Source organism: Haliotis asinina, chromosome 8 (genome assembly GCF_037392515.1).
Source record: "Haliotis asinina isolate JCU_RB_2024 chromosome 8, JCU_Hal_asi_v2, whole genome shotgun sequence".
NCBI lineage: Eukaryota > Metazoa > Mollusca > Gastropoda > Lepetellida > Haliotidae > Haliotis > Haliotis asinina.
The window spans coordinates 29,191,461-29,213,392 of record NC_090287.1 but is presented as its reverse complement, the minus strand read 5'-3'; the positions used below and the strand labels follow the sequence as shown (position 1 = coordinate 29,213,392).

General features: G+C 38.7%; 1 protein-coding gene across 3 annotated transcripts in view; it reads right to left on the bottom strand.

The window, feature by feature from the left end:
- LOC137294749 (TNF receptor-associated factor 3-like) overlaps positions 1–21,932 on the bottom strand; it is a 136,567-nt gene that overhangs the window by 102,900 nt on the left and 11,735 nt on the right. For 2 of the 3 annotated variants that reach the window (XM_067825849.1, XM_067825852.1), the window contains one exon: positions 17,818–17,845. The gene's annotated coding sequence lies outside the window, so the exon portion shown is untranslated. Of the gene's footprint in view, positions 1–3,772; positions 3,887–9,509; positions 9,645–17,817; positions 17,846–21,932 lie in introns of those variants that run through there. The other variant, XM_067825851.1, reaches the window with a different exon arrangement.

Here is a 21,932-nt window from a genome sequence, read left to right as displayed (position 1 = left end):
TGAAATATGTTTTATTCAACATTTTAAGCGCCAGTAGATTGAAAGCACGAGGCACCAAGTCTACCCGTAACCTTCGTAATTGTCTACAACCAGTTCGACTCTCTCCGTTCATTTCCGTGACGTCACAGGAATGACTAGCTAAATTTGCACATAGTGCAACATTGTGGACAGGCTAACAATCCGAAGGTCGCGGGTTCGCGTCCTATGTGACCTACGGCTGAGAATGTCCTCACGAGAAATTATGGTGCTGAATCCTAAAGGTGTTCCGAAATGAATAGAGGTTTTAATAAAACATGAATAAAAACAACGGCATCGGTTCAGAAGCATGTGAGTGTGAGAAGAATGTGAGTCAGATATATGGTCAAAAAATGAACCCAAGTTCAAACGAGCCGTAGGTGATTGAACTTCAACAGCTGAGCTACTTATGACGTCACCTATCAACGGGCTTGATAATGGCCCGTCGTCAAGCATTTTGCGGGAGTTATCAAGTTACAGTGATAACGTGCGGTCGTTTTAATGATAATTCTATCCATTTTAGCTATAAGAAGCAATACTGACCATATGCAATTCTATTGACAAAATGCTTTGAACTTAGTAAATATTCTTTGCACCATAGGTTGATAAGTAAATTAGCAGTTAAATATCTCGGAAGAAAAAGAAGTTTAATTTATTCAATGTACTTTTATTTCACACCTATTAATTGGGTAACCTATTAATTGGATAACTGTGCATCCTCTGTTCAAAGAATTTGCATCACAGATTTCCTATTTCTGGAAGGTGGGTCAGTGTACAGGTGCAGATTGTATAAAACGCCTTTATTACTTAAAAGAATGTTCAAATTTAGTTAAATCAGTAATGTGAAAACATGGGTTTCCACCTTTTAATGAACAAAGCATATATGTATATGTATATGTATGTGGTTGTAAAATTACGATGGGAATTTAAGAGGAACAACATGATTCATTTACCCTTACCCAGCTGGTATCTTAGACGGGCGGGAATTGTCAGATTTTTTAGTTCGTGAGAAAATACGCTTCCCACTCTCAGGCAGCAGCTGGTAGGGACGATTTTTCATCGGGCATGTAACTCCAATTACAATTACAATTTGTCAGCTAAGTTATGTTAGAAATAAATTAGGAAGAACATTCATCTTTAAATATCACTCACAAACGAGGAATACCAAAGTACCACCAGCAGAATTCATCAACACCGTTCTCAAGAACGGACGTTTCGACGGCGGTGACGTCATTGTGATTAGTCAGTGGTTGCCCTGCTAATGTCAAAAACGATGCGGGTGGGGCTTATCCGCCCGGACTGGATCGGTCTAAGTAGTATAAATAATGGTGGTTCTGGACCACCCTATATAACCTATGATATGAAGACCTATCCTTCCCTCACTCATCTTAATTTATAAACATAATAACATAACCACTTTTCATCTCCCATGTAAAAGTTTACAATTATTGATAAAAATGCACTATGAGCGGTTCTGGATCACACTATATAACTCATAACATATATAAGATCAATTTAAAATGTTGACTTCAGCGAAACAGTTTAAGGTGTATCTTCTATTATGTCGTTGGTTTTTGTGATAAATGTTTGTTGAGTTTGTTGTATCCCAAGTTTTATAAAAAAAAAATTCTCGTTCTCTTTTATTGCAGAACTTTTTTTTATTAATCTTTGACGTAATATCTTCTTTCATTTTCTTGTATTTTTTTAGTTCATCTAGTATCAAACGAAACCCTTATTTTATTGTTATTGGGTGCAGTGGAAATATGATCTTCTATAATGTTTAACTTTGTCTCAGCAAGTATTCTAATTTCATCGTGTTTCTTTGCTTTAGATTCAATTTGTGTGATACAAATTTGAACACCTTCCCAGGTGTTCCTGTAATTATAGCTGCAAATTGAAGTCCTGACACCACAGGTGCGGCTACAATTATTGTCAGCAACCCAACTCCTGTTGCTCCTACTCCCATACTAGTTGTCATTAGTGTGATATCAGCACCATCTATATAGTTTAAAGCTCTATTGTATTTTTTATGTAGTGATGCTGGAATATCACACTCTTGTTCTAGCTGTCATTCTATTTCACATATTTGTTTAAGTCTAAACCCCTCTACACTTCCGTTTACATCTAGGACTGGATACAGCCTCATTCTGTACACCTATAATATATTTTATATATTATATTTAATTATCTGTCATTTAATTTTTGATTAATATATTTAAAGCTTATGAGGTTTAGATTATCGTAAAGGTAAATGGGTGAAATATTAATAGATGTGTTTTTATCTACAGTACAAACCCCATCTGGCTGTATTAATGGCTCATAGCCTTGCCTTATTGTGATTCGGCAATGTTTATTCTCATGTCTTTTAAACCAAATTATTCTCAGTCCATCTAAAAGTATTTTTGGCTCGGAAATCTCTGCGAGATATACGTCTATAATTAATGTGGTTTTTTCTTTCATACCATAATTTGAATCCCCCCAAAAATCACGTTTGTGATCGTAAATACTGCAAATGACTAAACTGGTATTCAAGTTGGCTGGAGCTAAAACTTCAAATGCTGTTGTGCGTACATGTCCTCTTTGAGGGACAATTAGTTTATGCTATTTCAACCACCCTAGAGGGTACATTTGCTAAAATTCTAAGAAGTTTTTATATTGGGACTACTATGTATAAACTCGTTCTATGTACACCACAACCTATTAATCAGATCCATCGCTTTTAAAACCCCAATGACTAAATGTCACAGTGAATCATCTCCCCAAAGTATACAGTGAACCGGATTTAGTGTGCTGTGCATTCGTGCTTTGGTTGATACATATGCCATCTGAACAGGTATGCTGGATCCTTTATTTAAAGGCAAATAGAGTATACTATCTCAATCAAATAGGCTACTCTACAACATTAGATAACATGTTGCTGACGGTTTTTCACCTTTTAGGCATCAAGCCAAATTTTATAATGTGTGTATCAGTTTTCATGAATGTGCGGTTTTTTTGGTTATAACCTTATCAGTGAGTTCACTAGAAACAATGAAGCATCACTATAGGGGAATACAGCCATTATTGTTGGAATAGCTAAATAACACCCTGACTGAAAAGTGGGCTTTAAATTTGACATTTTGGACACATTCAGCGTATGTATTTATTGCACTACTATATCTTCATAGTATAAATGCTATAGACGAATTATAACCCTTCAGATACGCGAGTTCCTTGACAGGCACCAGAAAGTTCCCTTGAACAAATTTAGCCCAGTTCTCCCAAAATGTCTGGTAACCTCGCTGTATCTCATCAGCACGGTGCTGTAGAGTGAATACCACATACCACTTCAGAAAACAACATGAATGCAATATTGGCCATGGGAAATGAATAATAAATTTTTGAAGGGACTATTTGTGTGGAGTTAAGAAACGTGACCGACTCCTTTAAGTTATATAAGGCAAATAGAAGCGAACCTATCATTTATTTTACTGAACCTAAAGCATGAATTGACAATAGATGATAAAACGGTCCTTTGAAAGTACCGTCTATAAACCATTGCTGACTCCTGGTCAGCTGTTTCAGTTCAATACAATAGAAGGATGTGCCTCTTCCCTCGCAGGAAGCCAGTAGGGAGGAAGTCTTCAGCAATAACAATTGACGTTACCAAAATGTTCATTTAGAAGGCGCTCAATCCAAACGTGAACTTTAAAGATATATACTTGCATTCATGGCATACCGCGGAAAGCACTGTAACTGAATAATAATAATAAAGTACCTGAAATGACAACTCCTTGGGCTCCTTTGGTTTGAGTTTCTCTCGGGTTCTGTTTGCCATCCTGATGAGTGATGTCAGTTCTTTATACAGTTCTTTAACAGCTTGGCCTTTTACCTTTTAAAAGAAAAAGACTAGTTACTCAATGAGATGAGTAAACGGGTAGCTAATCAATGCAACGAGCTGCTACTGGCAATTAGAACATGATTAGGTAAATCAGTTTACTCTCCTTAGGTAGTATCGGTAACTAATCAATGCAATTAGCTAAACAAACAGATCATAACAGCCTCAGCTCTGACCCTAATGGCTGTAAGTTGACCAGGTGTTGAAGGATCACAGTGCCGATGGATGTCATCTTCAAACCTCTGACCAGTCTATATGACAGAGGCTGAACAGGTGGATTAGACACAATATGGCGACAGGGGTAAAACGCATGAAAGACAGCTGCGTGTTGCGGTGTGATTTATTTGAAACATACAAACCTGAAACTTGTATGCTTTCTTTTGTGAACAGAACATTCACGTACGTGATGTCCAACTAGATTTCGAGAATTATATCAGAAATTATGCCTTTGCAAAGAGGAGGACAGAATAGGAGCATTAACTCGAGCAAGCAGAGACCAAAATGAAGTAACAGTGAGAAGAGAAAGCCATCATCTTCTCCACTTGATGCCATGTCGCCTGAAACTCCAGAGAACCTTGTCCAGAGGACGTTGCAACTGCCAGAGGCAGCTCACGTATTCACACTTGGAAGTTGCAGCACTCCAATATCAACAAACAAGTCAACATCACAGGACAAGATGGCGGACACAAGGCAAAACGGGTCAGGTCATAACATCTCATATCCTTCAGCGATCTTCAACTACATCAACGAAGTATCGGTAGATATACTCATCGCTAAGTTGGCAAAGGTCATGATGATGCCGGCACTACAGGACAAGTTCAACGAAATGTTCACAGTCATTGCGAGGGATATTAATAAAGGCATTGTAGCTGACGTCGTGACCCAGCTCAACCAGGAGATTCAAGATTTGAGGCAGGAATTGGAGGAAAAGACTGACGAACATGAGCAGTATAGTCGGCGGAACTCCCTCAGGATCAGTGGTATCATGGAAACTCCAGATGAAGACCCAGAAGTTGCAGTCTCTCCCATTCTCAGGAAAGTGCACTCGACTATTTGCACTGACAATATTGACAGATGTCACAGAGTTGGAAAGAAAAAGCCAGGAAACAGTCGACCCATCTTAGTGAAATTCGTCAGTTACTATGACAGGAACGAGGTTATCAGAAACAGGCGATTGTTGCACTACAACCAGGAGACTGAAAACGTGTACACCAACGAGGATCTCACACAGAGAAGGAGTCTCATCTACAAGAATGCCAGAGATCTGAGATATCATAGGAAGATTCACCCCACATGGACAACGGATGGTGAGGTCTACATCTTTGAGCAGCCAGGGGGATCGAGGGATCAAGTGTGATTCAGATGTGGACAAGTATAGAGAGTGATTTGAGCGAACCCAAGTAAAGAGTTAGTATACTGAAATATTTGTGTTGTTCACAAGGAGACACCAAGGAATGTGTAAGTAAAAATGTGAATATATGTATAATCTGAGGATAATACCAACTGTACCACATGAACACACAACTAAGATTTTGGTCTCGTGTTATCCTCATGTTTGTGCCATATTGTATATATTGCTTGTACAGATTCTTGTGTATCTAACAACTATCCTTTCTCGGTTACTACTGTTTATACTGTGTGTATTGTTTAGACAGCATCAGTCAATGCTTTCATGTAACAGAGACAACTTACAGCCACTCGTTGCTATGCACATTTTATCCGAAATATCCAAATCACCTCATGTTAAAACTACCCCATCGCTTTTCACGCGTTGCTTAATTATTTGCATTGTAAAACATCCCCGTGGGTACCGACCGTTGTCAATATCGTGTAGCGATTTGTTTTGTTTTTTTATTTTAAATTTTTACATGAAAGGAGTCTTTAAAAATTCTACTACAACACTTTCATTTACTTCTCATGATGTAATGACTTTGCTGCTGAACGAAGGAAAGGTCGTATCTGATATATTGTTAGTTAATCTGACTGCATGTAATGTAATCGTGTTTCTTTGTTTTCTTCAAGCTAACTCAGGTAATCACAACGCTATGCTCACTATGTTATTGTTACTTCGGCTTGCGGGTGATGTTGAAACAAACCCAGAGCCAGATCATGAAAAATGTAACAATAGTTAGGACTCCGGTATTTCCATTTTTCATTTAAACACTAGGAGTGTTAGAGGTAAGCAGCAATTGCCAGACTTTGATATCATATGTTTTACTGAAACACATTTGGATCAAAATGTCAATGATGTTAATCTTGAGTGGAGTAACTATCACTTGCCAATTCGTAAAGACGTTTTGGAGGTGGATTAATGGTTTATGTGGCCAAGAAATTAATTTTCAAAAGAATTATCCATCTGGAAAATTTATATGATGACTCAAGTTGGTTAAAGATATTTCTTCCACAAAAGACACTTATGCTTTGTACAGTTTTATAGACCAGAGCACAACTCAGTTCACTTTTGGAATCGCCTAGATCCAAGTATTGAGAGAGCATTGGACATATCCCACAAAATTACAATAATTGGTGATTTGAATGAAAAATTATAACATGAAAGAGTTGTCATTTGAAGAATATCCTTGAACGAAAACAACTAAAAATGTAATTAAAGACCCTTCAAGAGTAACTGAAACAACGAGCACTCTGTTGGACCCAATTATAGTAAGTGATGATGTAAATGTCAGTGATTGTGGGGTGACTGACTTTGATAGAAGCATACCTGACCACAAGGGAACCTTCATATCAATCAATGAAAATTTAAATGCAAAAGAGTCTTACAAAAGAGAGGTATGGTGTTACAATCAGGCACATTTTGCCACTTTGAACAGTCTAATAGATGGTTTAGATTGGGATGAATTGTTTGACTGTTATGGTAATGTAGATGACATGTGTACTATTTTCTATGAGAGGCTAGATGAGATGATTAGAAAGTGTACTCCAACAAAAGTAGTTACCATACGACCAAACGACAAAGCATGGTTTGATTCAGAACTTCCATGTGAATGTAGACGTAGGGATAGGTTAAGAAAGCACCCAAAAGCACTCGTAAACGAAAAACAGAGAGACCGAGTAAACAAATGAAGTATTATGCCAAGGAAAATGTTTATGGAAGTTTAGATGAATTACTCACAGAGTTATACAGTTAACAAATCATCATATTGCAAAATTCTACACAATGTAGTTAGAAAATCAGAAGTGACGTCACATATTTCACCTCTCAAAAACAAGGACAATGATGAAGGGCCATCCCTATTCACTTATTTTGAAAAAGCAGCCAGGTTGAATGAATATTTTAAGTCTGTATCCAGGTTAGAGGATGGCAATAGAACTTACTTTGGAAAACGCACTGATGATGAGTTATGCGATATCGTTTTGACTCTAAAGGGAATTTCTGATATTATTAAATGTTTAGGTTAGGAAAAGGCTTGTGGTCCAGATAGAATAAGCCACAAGCTAATCAAGAAAACAGTTAATGCAACAAGTAAAGTTTTATGTCACTTATTCAATTACTCATTGCAATCATCTACTTATCCTACTTATGGGAAAGTAGCACATGTTATGCCATTATTTAAAAAAGGTGATCTTTCCACTGTTTCAAATTATAGACCAATAGGTACGTAAGTTATGAAGGGAAGTATTTGAAAGGGTAGTCTATAAACATCTGTATAATTATTTTCATTGTAATATTTTACCAGTTTTCAAAAATGCCACTCAAGTGTACATCAATTGCTTGAGTTGTATAATCAAATATGTCTATATGTGGATAATAAGGAAGTATTTTGTATGACGTTTTGTGATGTTTCCAAAGCCTTCGATCATGTCTGGCATAGGGGGCTTATATGTAAATTGTAAATGTATGATTTAAACGAAAGCACACTCCCGTGGTTATCAAGTTATGTAACCAATCGTAGTCAGTCAGTTTGAGAATGAAACAGTATACAAGTCGGTATATTTGACAGCTGGTGTTCCCCAAGGATCAGTATTGGGTCCGTTTCGTTTTCTTGTTTTCATAAACGACATTGCCGATGAATGAGATTGTTTGACAAGGCTGTTTGCTGATGATACATCACTTGGATTTTCGTCAGTTGACTATAGATTGCCTGAGTCTACTTTAAACTCCAACCTACAGAAATTGAGCTCTTGGAGAAAATATTGGTTGGTTAAATATAAGCCAAATAAAACAGAATATGTCGTTTATACTCTCAGGAAACAAATTGATAACATAACTGTATACTTTGATGGTTGTGAAATTCGTAAAGTAAATGAACATAAAGACTTAGGTCCAACGTTTTAGGCAGATGGGAAATGGAATAGGCATATTGACCAAATAGCAATATCAAGTTCTAAGATGATAAATTTCATGCGCAAATTGAAGTTTCTACTAAGTAGGCAAATTGTGAATAAGATTTATATTACGTTTATCAGACCACATTTTGAATATGCCTGCGAGGTTTGGGATGACTGTAATTATGAACAGTCATTGAGACTAGAACACCTACAACTAGAAACAGCCAGTATTGTTAGTGGTTTACCAAAATATACACCACATAAACATCTCTATTTTGAAACTGGATAGGAAAAATTATCTGTACGTAGAGAAAGAAGAACCTTAACATTATATGCTGTACATTATAAAATGAAATGTGGTAATGCGCCTTCATACTTTACTTCTTGAGACTGTTGGTGAGTCTACAACTTGTGATCTTAGAAACTCTCAAAATTTTGTAAGACCATCGTATAGACTTAAACACTCCTGTCAATCTTTTATCCCATCAACTGCAGTATTATGGAATGATATTCCATTAAAATGTTACCATCTGCAGAGACTTGTAAATCATATTTGAAAAAAACCTATTGACATGGCACCATCATATTATGTTACAGGTATCCGCAAAGGAAATGTTCATACTCGTTTATGATATCATGTAAGTGAATTGTATAACCTTATATTTAATTTTGTCATTAAGTCAGATTCAAAATGTATATGTAGCTATATCTGTGAAAATGTTTATCACTTCATGCTTGAGTGTTTCCTTTATAATGAACACAGAACGAAAATGTTTATCACTTCATGCTTGAGTGTTTCCTATATAATGATCACAGAAGGAACATGTTTATCACTTCATGCTTGAGTGTCTCCTATATAATGAACACAGAACGAACATCTTTATCACTTCATGCTTTGAGTGTTTCCTATAATATAATGAACACAGAACGACCCTGTTTACCACCTCATGCTTGAGTGTTTCCTATATAATGAACACAGAACGAAAATGATTATCACTTCATGCTTTGAGTGTTTCCTATATAATGAACACAGAACGAAAATGTTCACCACTTCATGCTTGAGTGTTTCCTATGTAATGAACACAGAACGAAGATGTTTATCACTTCATGCACTTCATCCCTTACTTCACTGAATAAAATATGTTTAAATCATAAATCACAGGTGGTGGTGGAATTCCGGACACGACAGCGCCAATACACTTTAGGTCCATAGATTTTCTGAAAGTTGTTGTTTGAGTGGAATCAGTGCTAACAATTAATCAATGGCCGAGAACTGAACTAGTGAGTGGCTCTTATATTCAGACATGAAGCAATAAGGCATGACTAATACCTTCATGAGAGCCCACCAGTTTCTCCTTTCCCTTTTGTGAGCAAGTGTCAACCAGTATGTAAGTGCCCTCGGTGATGTCAGATGTGGAGGATACCTATAAGGTACCATCACGAAGTGATCTGCAAGCAATAATATACCATACAGTAGGGTTCACAAAGTGTTTCCACATGATTTCATTTCTTTCTTACATGTGAGTCAGTATTAAAAACTGTTTAGGCCAATACATATCTAACAATGTTACTGTTGAAGAAAATACAATTTACAAAAATCAGTATTCGTGTAATGTTTATGGCTTACTTCTCCAGCTCATTCAGTTCATCTTCAGAAGTGCCGGTCAGGAAGATGTTCCCCTCCCTCTGGTACGTCGGATTCAAGACTTCTGTTCAAATTGCCGAATGTCTCATTCCCACTGATTGACTGGTCATCCTGTGCCATGGGTCGTTACTCTGGTGAACGTGACCATGGTTCAGATGTGAAGGATATACCTTCTTCTTTTTCATATTTCCTTGTACCCAAGTGCTGAAATCCCAGTGCCGCAAAGACGGTGTGTCCTTCCCAGCTAATAGCGTGCTGTTTTCTTTCCGGATGGTTTTGTCATTGTGAATGTACAGTAACCATCTATTTCCATCAATATACACTGTATATCTTTGACACAGAGAACACTATTCCATAGTCTTGAGTTCACAGACTTATATTTTACCCTGTTCATTCATGTACTATTGCTAATGACTGTCAAACACCAGCTCTGTCAGGATTCACTCGACAGAGCAAGTGCTACTTCAGTGTTGTTTCAATGACTGTATGTGCGACTTCATGGTATGGACATGTTTTAAACAATTTGAATTCTGATTCTCCACTGATTTATTTGTCAAACTTAAAATCTAGTGAATGTTGTTACACGATCTGTACATTATTCACTTCGTTTGATTCATATCTTCCACATATATTATTGACCTCATGGCCATTTAAACAGAACAAAATCACGATGAAAATGTCAAAGTTAATTAATTTCATAAGTAATTGAAAAATATGCGTTTTGATCTATCATTTATGACTAAGGACATGCTTTGAAATAAAACTGATTATTTGGGGGCCATTTGGGCATATATGGGGCCGTTGTCATAGGGACCATTTCATTCGGGGCCGTTTTAGCCAATTTGGACCCGTTCTGCAGTGAGGTCGTTTCAGCTATAACCCGACCAAACACACTCCCCTTCCTATCACATTTATTCTTTTTCTTAAGGGGACTGAATACTTCAATATCTGAATGCTTGATGACTTTTATTTTGTTGTCATTACAAACTACAATGCGCTTTCCTTCCTTTTCCTGGTATAATTTTTGAATGTTTTGTTTGTAGATAAGATTTTTGGATTGTGTCGTCATGATTTGTATTTTAATTCACTGGATGCTTGATTGCAGGAAAAAAAAGTCCTCAGTTAAATGGTCCTCTGTTGAAAAAATCCCTCTGTAAGAAATGTCCACGGTAAAACAAGTCCTCAGTACAAAAGACCTCCGTGAAAGAATCCTCAGCAAAAAACAGTCGTAAGGAATTCCTCGGTAAAAAAGTCTCGGTTTAAAAAGTCCTCGGTAAAATACAATCCTCAGTCAAAACGTCCACAGTAAAAATGTCCTTAGTAAAAAAAAGGCCTTTTGTAGTATAAATGGATTTTCTCTTATTTAATAAAAACAGGAAGAAATCTCATATAATAACAGATAAAGTTTTTAAGTTGTTGTTTGATCTTTTGAACGACATTTAAATAAACACGATGTGCTCACGGATTAAGTATCGAAACTGACTTCTGATCTGTAGCAAACAGATCACAGTGTGTCTCAGTGTGTAAGCATCTCACCCAGAGCCAATTCCTGGTATCCTACACCATTAGTACCAATTCCATCAGGAAGTCATTCAGACCAACAAACATGCAACTCGAAAATCCAAGATTGTTTGAAAATGCAGGCGCAAGTCGTCATGTTAGAAGATGAATAGGGGACCTTTTCCCCCGAGGACTTTTTTACCTACACAAATTTTAGACTTTTTTAAGCGCTACTTTTTGTATCAAGACCTTTTTAACCGAACACCGACAATAATACAGTGGCCATTGATACTTTTGAAAGAAGTAGTCCGCAAATGACAATAATAGCAAACTGAAGGGTCCATTTTGTCCACCTGATCTGAATTCAGCAATGTCTTAAGAAAATAACGCAAAATGTTTAATCAAGAACTTTAATTAATTTGAAACTAATGATGTCATGAACTAACTGGAAACCGTACAGTGACTTACTTTAAAGTCAACCAAATGTATTAGCCACTATCAGCTTGTATAGTGATGATGTTTAGGAGGGTAACGTTCAACTCTCGTGTAAAGAAATGAATTCTCTATGTTGGGAATATTATGCACCATTTGAAAGATTATTGATAAAATATTTCATATGTTGTAAGCTTTACCAAGAAATTGCAAAGGTATGGAATAAAAGGCAGTATTTTCGAAGTTTTCTGGGAAAATACAAAGGAAGGAAAATAAATCGGTGATGTGCTTTTTATATTTGAAAGAACATAGAGGTTTATTATTCAGACTGACAGAGAATAGTAGACTATATTTGAAAATGTATTTCCCTCATTTTAGTACTTACATTAATATCAATAAAAACAGAAAAAAGGGGGCTATAATTTTAATCATTGCTATCAACCAACACACAAACGTGGGAGCGATGTCCGGTCTGCACTGTATGAGTTCATACACTGTGAATGATATGGAATATTGTTACAAAGATACTTCATGGTCGAACCGCTGAAATATATTGATCCACTGTGTAACTGCCTTCTCTGAACCCAATATAAGTTTATTGTTGCATCCGCGCTGCACAATATGATCAATGAGTGTATATTCATTCGTTCGTGAGTTGTTGACATCAGTGGTTCTACATGCTGATGGAGCCTTCTATTGCCGTACTTTGGGGACATGAGAAAGAATCTGCCTTGAAAGATATGGCCAGGAAATTAACTGTCTCTGATGGTTTGTAAAATGGGTATACTTGTGAAAATTACATTCATCTTCTTATGCTGATAAATCACAGCTTACCTCAAAACAGTAATTTAAAGTTAATAACCTGTTTGCTAAAAAGCTGTTTTTGTACTTGTTAACCATGTGTTAAATGTCAAGATCACGTACTTTAAGCATTTTGTAACAAAGAAAAACGAATCCAAATGCGCTAGTCTAAAACAATACCAAACACATCCGCTGAAATATTCAACAAAAAGATAAAATAACTGACCTCACCAAGAAAAGTACGAGATTATGTTTTCTTGCTGGTTAACACACATATCCTTCGAAAATGACTTTCGTTTCATATTTTCTCTAAAAATACATCCACACAAACATTACCATCAAATATGGAAACGCGTAACTAAGTTTGGATGAACAATGGATGAACATTTTATAATACAACAAGGAAAACATATTAATCTGGCATGCGGCTAATTTTCTACATGAATAGAATTTAACAATCCATGGTCATTAAAAACGATGAAAGTTTGAAAAATCAGAGTTGCTCTCAGATATCGACTGATGGATACTCAAAGTTGGACGCACGCATTTCAGAAAAAAATACCCGTCAGAATGTTTTTATACAACACGGAATTGTGTAGAGGAGAGCAAGAGACGGAATTTCCAGTCATAACATACTATCAAAATAATTTCTTTTCAAAATAGAATTGATAGAGGAAAACTTCTACACATTTTGCCAATCAGAAAGGGAAACAAAATCCATCCTAAGATTGATGGATACACCAAACAACTGACAGTGTGTATTCATAGATGAGAACTGATATCAGTGTTTTATGAGGTGCCATTCTAGTTCCAGCGTAAGTTTAGATCTGTACATTCAGCAACGTCATACCCAGAGTTCTATGCGGCCACAGGGATTCCTGTGATCTTTTAACGGATACCAATGGTCACACAACCAAACTCAACCAAACAGCACTGAAGAGAAAAATATAGCGGACAAATGATTATAGATTCGACCACTGCGCATAGCCATCAGTGTCCTTAAGAAGGAAATTGTAAAAAGTCTAACGAAAATATCTGACACTAGTGTTGGACTGTTACTCTCAAACAGTTTATGTCAAACAAAGTTTGTTCGGTCATTGCGGGGTCAAAGATCGCTGTAAATTCAAATTGTAAATGTTCATCGGATTCCTTAGAGTCGATCGATCACAATAACAGTCCAACACTTATAGTGTTTAACCGACCTTCCTTGAAAGACTCTAACTCATCATTTGTCAATTTATATGTTCTCAAAACAACTGAGTGATAATAAAATGTGAATGATAGTACCAAGACATTGAACAAAACAGGTGTTGACTACAAACTTTCGGTGCAGGGCGGTTTATGTCTGTAGAAAAGACAAAACACCTCCGACAGTTTGCCTGCGTGGGACGCAGTAACGCTACCCGTTCGTAGGATGTCATTAATGAGTTAGAGTCTTTCAAGGAAGGTCGGTTAAACACTATAAGACCATTATTTGTGGCAATCTTATTGAATATGCTTATAACGCAGAGGTTGAACTGTCCACATAGTCGTAGATATACGAAGCAGCAGTTTGTCTAACATAAATCAACTCATTGTGAACACGTAAGAAAGCAATTACTAGTATTCAAATGCCATCACCAGTATTGCCCAGAGTGACAGAAGGTACCCGTGGTGATCTCACCGTCAGTCTGTGAATTGCTAAATAATGATTCACCAGTCACGACAGAGAGTTCATGAGGAATACGTTCAAATCTACAAAGGTTTCAGCATTGTTCGAACAGTCCGTCAGTACATCAATGGGCATGTCTACGTGGGCACCAGGTACAGGTAACGTATTAACCTTGTTCCACTTCCCCTTGTAAATCTTCATGAATTCATGGCTCTGATGGTTGATTTTGTCAAGGGAATGTTGACATAATCTGTTCAAAGATGATCGTCAAAATTAGTGGTCTACAGTGATTTATCGACCTTCGTGAAAACCATCAAAACCAAGAATGACACTCTATAAACATGTATGGGGCTACTGCGTTGTGCGTTGTGTTTTGGGCTTGTGATAAAAAGAACTGCGTTCATAAGATATCTGTCTTTGAAACGTTCGTTAACGCTTATATTTCATATCCAAATTACCAAACTACCGGTATAAGTGGAAAAGAAGCCAAAGAGACCTCATTTCCACTGCACAGTACGTTATGTTTTGCTGCGTGAGTTTCCGTTCGCGACCGACAAATCACGGATGTGAGCCGAAAAATCTCTGAAGACGGCCGAGTGTGTTTCAAGTATTACCCACATTGCTTCCGATATGGCCGATGTGTTTCAGTTATTACCGCTAAATTGCCGATATGGCTGCAATTGTTTCGCGAGTGGGCTACGTTTGTTTACATTTGAGATGCAATTCTTTCAGATTTGCTGTAATTCCTTCAATTACTTAGGGGGGCCTGTTAAAGACAAATGTGCATGGACGCACGGACGGGGTCCATTTTAATACCCATGCAAATCGCGTTGCGAGGGATAAAAATGTTTCAGTGCCAGATATAAATTTACTTTTGATAAAAATCTTTGACAGTAACCTTTAATGCAGAATGAATGCCCATACCCTTGTTTTCCGTATCCCTAACTTGACCCTTTTAGGCTAAGGGGATTTTCCACGAGTATACATGACCTGGTGTTTTCTCCTTGATGTGTTTTTTCCATGCGTCTGTCCGTTATCATTTCGTTTTCTGGAGCATAGCTCTAAACCGGTTATTACTTTTCAGCATAAATTGGAATAAATATGGATCAGAGTCTAAAGTGGTGCCTTTTGCTATTTGCTGATTTTTTTAATTTTTATTTTTCTTGGTTTTTACGGAAACGTTTGGACTAAGTGAAAAAGAGCAGGGTTAGTCAGTCTAACTTGGAAACGAAAGTCTCCACACAATCCTTTTAATTTTTTAAGATTGTATGAAATTTTGTTGTAAACAAACAGCGAAGTGTGGAACACGTGTGTTACTATTTTAGGGAGGAAATCCCTTCGCGTGACGTGATTCAAAATGGCGCCGCTCATATGCGAGTGATCGCTTGAGATGTTTGATGGCTTGCAAATATTTATTTTGGAATATTTTGATAACGAAACTAGGGCGCACATGTAGGTATAAGTACAAAGAAGCCATTCACATAAGTTTGTCGTGCGCTATTGTCGTCACGAGTGCGCGAAAGTGCGACAAAGGATTTCCACCATTGCGGCCTATGGAGGTGCGGTGAACGCTATGTATCTTAGCTAGGACATTGACTACCACTAGAAGCTAACGTTAAATTCAAACTGATGATGATGATGATGATGATTCAAGTGGAGTCGTTGCACGTTGGTGTCGAGTGGACATGACGGGTGGATGAAGTGAGCTGGAAATCACTTGGACCCGAGACCCTTATCATAATAGTATCGTGAAAAGTATTACTGAGATGGTGAATTGTATACTGCCACAGACCGTGAACCGCTATTCCACCTTCACTATAATTGAAGTTAGAAGTACTCAGAAGGAAACAACAATTTAAATTTGGTATGGAATAAATGTGGGTTTGGGAGGGGTGGTGCGTACGTGCGCTTAGTGTGTGATTGGTTATTTTTGTGACGTATATGAAGGTATTTATAGTATTCCCAGAAATTATTGAGAATTATGTTGCGTCATGTAACTCATTACGTTTAACTTCTGGCGTTTTACTTACATAAACATGTTAAAACATCATCCTTTTACAGTCTCAGTCTTGTTTTAGTACTTTGTTAGACCTCCTCGCTCAGCAATGCATGCCGGAATACGCCTAGGCACACTACCCATCAAAGTTTGTAGGTAATCGTGTGACAGGGTATCCCAATATTGGACCACCTCGGCCTTCATATCTTCAATATTTCTCAGTCCCTTTTGGTTTATTCTGTCCTTCATGACTCCCCACACATTCTCAATTGGGTTCAGGTCTGGGCTGTAACTGGGCCAGTCTAAAACTTGAACATTTTCGCCCGACAACCACTGTTTTGTGTAGCGCGCAGTGTGTTTTGGGTCATTATCATGCTGGAAAATCCAATCATCTTCATACAATGTTTGTGCTGTCGGAAGAAGGTGACCATTTAGAATGTCAACGTATCTTTCTTTTGTCAAGTTTCCCGTGAAAACACACAATGGCGTCATTCCGCGAGCCGATATGCCACCCCACATGTGAAACTTCGGGCTATGTTTTGGTCGCTGGTAGATAGGTTTGACAGTATCTTTGGTCCAAATTTTCACACAATTAGGGAAAAGCCAAACAGAACTTTCATCCGAAAAGAAAACATTATCCCAATCTTGATTTTCATGAGCCCGACACCAGTTTAAACGTTTTTCCTTTTGTGCATCTTTCATCAACGGCGAGGGAATTCCACGTTTTTTCACCCAATTAAGTCTCTGTAATTCCTGCCTAACTGTTTCATTGCACACCTGAGGACTTCCTCTGCTAATCATTTCATTTCTGATGTTCTCAACACTTTTCAATTTGCCCCTACTCACAATCTGCCCAGGTCTTCGGCGATCCACAACACTGAATTTCCTAGGCCGACCTGCCCCTGCTTTGTGCTCTATCCCGGTTCCTGTTTGAATATTCTTCAAAGTTCTGTATACTGTAGACAGAGGAATACCATGTCTACAAGCTAACGCTTTAGCATCAGCCTCACCCCTTTCAAAATCATCTAGAATGAGCTTTCTTTTCTCTCTTGCTGTAAATTCTGCCATGTCAACACAGGAAGCCGTCTGCTCGGACAAGGGAGATAACTCTTGACGTAATGAGCTGCCTTCTAAGCCTTCAAGAGTTGTCTCCCTTATTTAGTATGCTTAGTGCATAGTGAAAGCCCTTTTTCCAATCTTAGCATCATTAGAAAAAAAACCAAAGATTTTCTCAATAATTTCTGGGAACACTATACATACAGAGGGGTGTAATAATGTAATAAATTGTTTTTGTAATCCTGCATCTGTTCTGGTTTGTGAAAATAAGTCATCTGTAGGTTTTCTGAAAGGTTATGTATACAACCAGCTCATAATGATTACGCTATGTATACGCTCAGCATTGCAAAGAAACAATGCTAGTTCAATGTATACCAGCGTTTTAGATATTCTGATACGTGGACGTGTGATACGTCCTTAATGATTGCCTCGAGACTCTCTCCTTAGCCCTGAGCCCAAGTTGCTGTTGCTGAGAGCCGAATTTGTCTTTAATATAGCTAATAGTCACTGCCATCGTGTGAATTTGAACTGCCGAACATTTTACAAAGGTCACTTACCTCACAGCTCTGTAGTTAATGGTGAATCCTATAAAAGGAATTTCGAAAAAGTTAAATACAATACACGACTAGGTAATATCTCATCACCTGAATGCTTCATATCCAGTACATGATTGTGTTCCATCCTTTGTAAAGTATACATGGTATATCTATGCCAGCGGGGGTTATAGTCAAGCCAATGCGAAAAAGTATTGACAAAAGTCGTTGCAATGACCCTTTTGTTTCAAAGGTGAGGATCCCTAGTTTTGTGTCATCTGATAACTGAATCACTTTCAAGCAAATTTGCTCGACTATAGTTTGGCATGAAATGCATGTGGACCCGGTTTTTTTTTGCAAATAACTCTTCATCCAAAGATCCAGTCGATCCCAAACTTTGCAAGTGGATGTTTTGTCAGACAACCTAATCACATTGAGTAGTATAGGGAATGGGGGTTTTAAAACACTTTCAAGAAAAGTCTCTACAAAGCCTTATTTACTAAATAAGGCTTTGGTTGGGTCCTTAGCTCTTGCTACTATTACCCCTACTACTTAACGTGTGTTGGAGGTAACACTGTGCCGTACGGTACGATCAATAATTCTTCTCTTACAAACCCCCTGTCACGTTTATATCGATGAAACAGTTTAACGTGAACCGCCTATGATCTCTTTGGTGTTCGTAATAAAGGCTTGTTGGGCTTTTTGTATCCCTTGTTCTATGTACTTTTTTTTCTCGTCGTCGCTGATAGCAGACTTACGAGACTTGGACCGAATATCTTGTTTCATTCCGTTATATTTTGTGAGTTCAGAGAGGATTGAACGAAACTCCTCTTCTGAGATCTTACTATCAGAGAGTGCCGTGGAAATACGCCCACTTACTGTGTTGAGCTTTGCTTCGGCCAGAACCCTGATCTCGTCGTGTTTCAATGCCTTACGATGCAGTCTGCGTGATACTAACTTAAGCGCCAACCCTAACACCCCTGCCACCCCAGCTGTTATTTCAATACCTAGCACTATAGGTGCAGCCACGATGGTAGCTAACAACCCAACGCCTGCCGCCCCTAGTCCCATGCTGGTTGCCATAAGGGTAGTGTCAGCCCCGTCCAAGATATTGAAAGCTCTATGGTACTTTTTACATAGTGCTTTCCGCGTGTCACGGTCTTGTTCTAGTTGGCGTTTCACATCACATAACTGCCTCAAGCGGAACCCATCTACGGTTTCCAGCGTCTTCGCTACTTCCTCTACGACTGGGTACAGACCCATCCTATAATATATATTATGAAAGATATTTTAATTGGGTTTCAGTTAATAGTCTATTAATGAATTTGAAGTCTACAAGATCTAGACTATTAGTCAGGGTAATAGGTGAGAGTTTAATAGAATTTCCTGTTGTAATAAAAACCCCACTGAGGCTTATTAAGCGGTTTATAGGACCCCCGGGGATATCCCGTTGTATAACAATACGACAATATTGGTCTAGGTGTTCGTCAAACCAGTGTATTGACACCCCGGGTAAAATTTGGTGTACTCTTGAGGTGTTTTCATTGTCTAAATATAAAAAGAAGACTTCTATGATGAGTGTGAAAGGGACTAATATTCTATCAACAATGCTATAATGATTATTGCTAAATGTTAATTTATTTTTTACTACAGACTTTAACCTATTTTTTTCGTTAACAATAGTTATCATGCGTAATTCCCTCTCCGGAATGAAATCCCCGACCCAGATACCGTTGTTCCTAATCTTAGAGATCCATATATCTGCGCCTAATGTGATATAAGGTGAGGCGAATGTTAAGTTGATCAGCCATTTGGGCTCTTTAAAATCTGATAACGACACCCGTCTGTACACGTTGTCTTTGAAGTGCAGGATATATAAGGTGTCTTCCTCACCAGGCTGATCGAAACCCTCCGTATCTCCTAGGTCGTTAAGCGTAGTGTTGGGACGAATGACTGGCCATTGTTATAATACTACGATATAATTTTCAACTGGTTTTCTGATAATAATTCAGGGGTGAACTTTATACCCATGAAGTGTATGTTGTCAGGCAGGAAGATCTTGGTTAGTGATATCTTGTTTTCCACGATCACGTTGACCCCCTGCAGACTGGTGTTGGAGCCGACACCCACCCGCACGTAAACGTTGCAAACTTGATACTGGTGTCGTTTCCCCCACCCGAGTTTGATCCCCTTCACGATCTCGACATCATTCCCCGATGGTTCCCCTAGGTAGACTTTAATGATCAGTGTTGAGTTTGCCGGTAGACTCTCTAGTATACTGACCACGCCTTCGAATTCAGACACCAACTGTAATGTCACGTTTTGTATGGCCGGTTTACTCGATAGCATGTGGGCTGCCATAGTGTCGAGTGGGCTGACGACTACGCTACGTCTCTGAGTTGGGACGTAAGCCACGAGCAGGGTTCCATTGTTCACGACTTTGTTTAGGTGGTTGTCTTTGTTATCCGTGAATACGTAGGGGGAGCCGAGCCTAATATTGAGAAACCAGTCGTTATCGGGTAACAACACCCACTTGTCATCTTCGGTGAAGACGAGCATATATGGCTTGTTTCGGGCGACGGTAGTGCTCTCAACATCGTCTAAGTCGAACAGTTTACCCCGAACGATGGGTATATTATCCAGTTATTACCGGTGTTGACAAGGGCGCACTTAGTGTTGACTGTTGCTCTTGTGGTATCTACTATATCACTTAGGGTTCCACCGGAGGTGACTTCAACGCGTTTGTAAATGTTGTTTTTCAGTTGCAAGGCGTACGATTTACCATCTACTCCGGGAGCGTCGAAACCGCGCGTGTCTCCGAGGTCGGAGATCCCGATATTGACGCATTTTTTCACTCCGGGCCCTTGTGCGCTGGTCATTTTACGTGAAGCGTTAAGCTGAGGTATCCTATATTTACAGGATTATGATTTATATCTAACACCGATATTATCAGCTCAGGTATGTTGCCCTGGGTTAATCTCTTATACTGCCGTGGTGAAAACGACTCGGTTCTACCGTCGTTGTATTTCTCAGTTTTCACCGGCACTGCTCTCAGTATAGTGGAAGGGTGACCTCCTTGAATGTTGTACGTTGTGCTCACCTGACCGAGATGAATGTACAGCTCTCGGTACGGTACTAGGTCGGGTAACTTCGTGCCTGTGACGGTTGTTGTTGGTTTTATCTCGTCAGGAGACATACCGAGTATCCTCGCTAATGGTCGGCCGAGTCTCAAGGGGTTTCTTCCGTTGTTGATTAACACCACTGTACCCCGGCTCCCAGGGGTTTGAAGACCTCGTCGTTTAGAGAGCACACGCTGTAGTAGCCGTCAGTTATCTGGCTGCGAGTTCCACTGACGAACAGCTTATTGTTGCTGGCGTTGATGTTAGTCCATTGCGGTAGGTAGGTGATATCGCAGAGTGCGACTTCGAGTTGGCCTGACATGTTATCGATCGCGTGCGTCAGCTGAACGGCCTCACCGCTCGTTATTCCTGGAAGTGTTATGTACATATTATAATATATAAATTATATATTATAATATGGACTTAGCACACTTGAAAATCGTGGTGGTAGGTAGTACGGGGTTTAAAACAACCTTTATTAATATCTTTGAAAACTATATCGTGACCGTTAATAAAGCGCAGGCGGTGGTAAACTGGAATCAAAACCCAATGCAGTTTTGGCAGAACCAACTCAACTTTGCTGTGTGGTGTGCGACGACAGGGTCGGGTGTGACACTAGACTACGGTATAGACGAACTGAGTAAGGCAGTCATTTTGTTTCATATTTATTATGAAACGAGACGAATATTGAAGGAAATAAGTGCTCCTCTTCCCCAAGATAAAGCGTGGAGTATGACGAATAACCCCTATGATAAACGCGCTTATGAACGTGTTTGTGGGGAGTTTGAGATTCCAACGAATAAAGACTTTCGCCTTCCTGGTGTTAACCATGGTCTCGGTATAGTTTACGTGTACTTCTACAGGTCCGGAACATATATAGCCGGTTCTGCAGATGGTACATACAACCCACACCGTCATACATTTACAGGCCCCACAACGAATGAACAGATCCATGTCAGCTACATAAAGCAAACCAATCCTGATGCAGCCACAGCCTGGACTAAAATGATCTCAAAAACA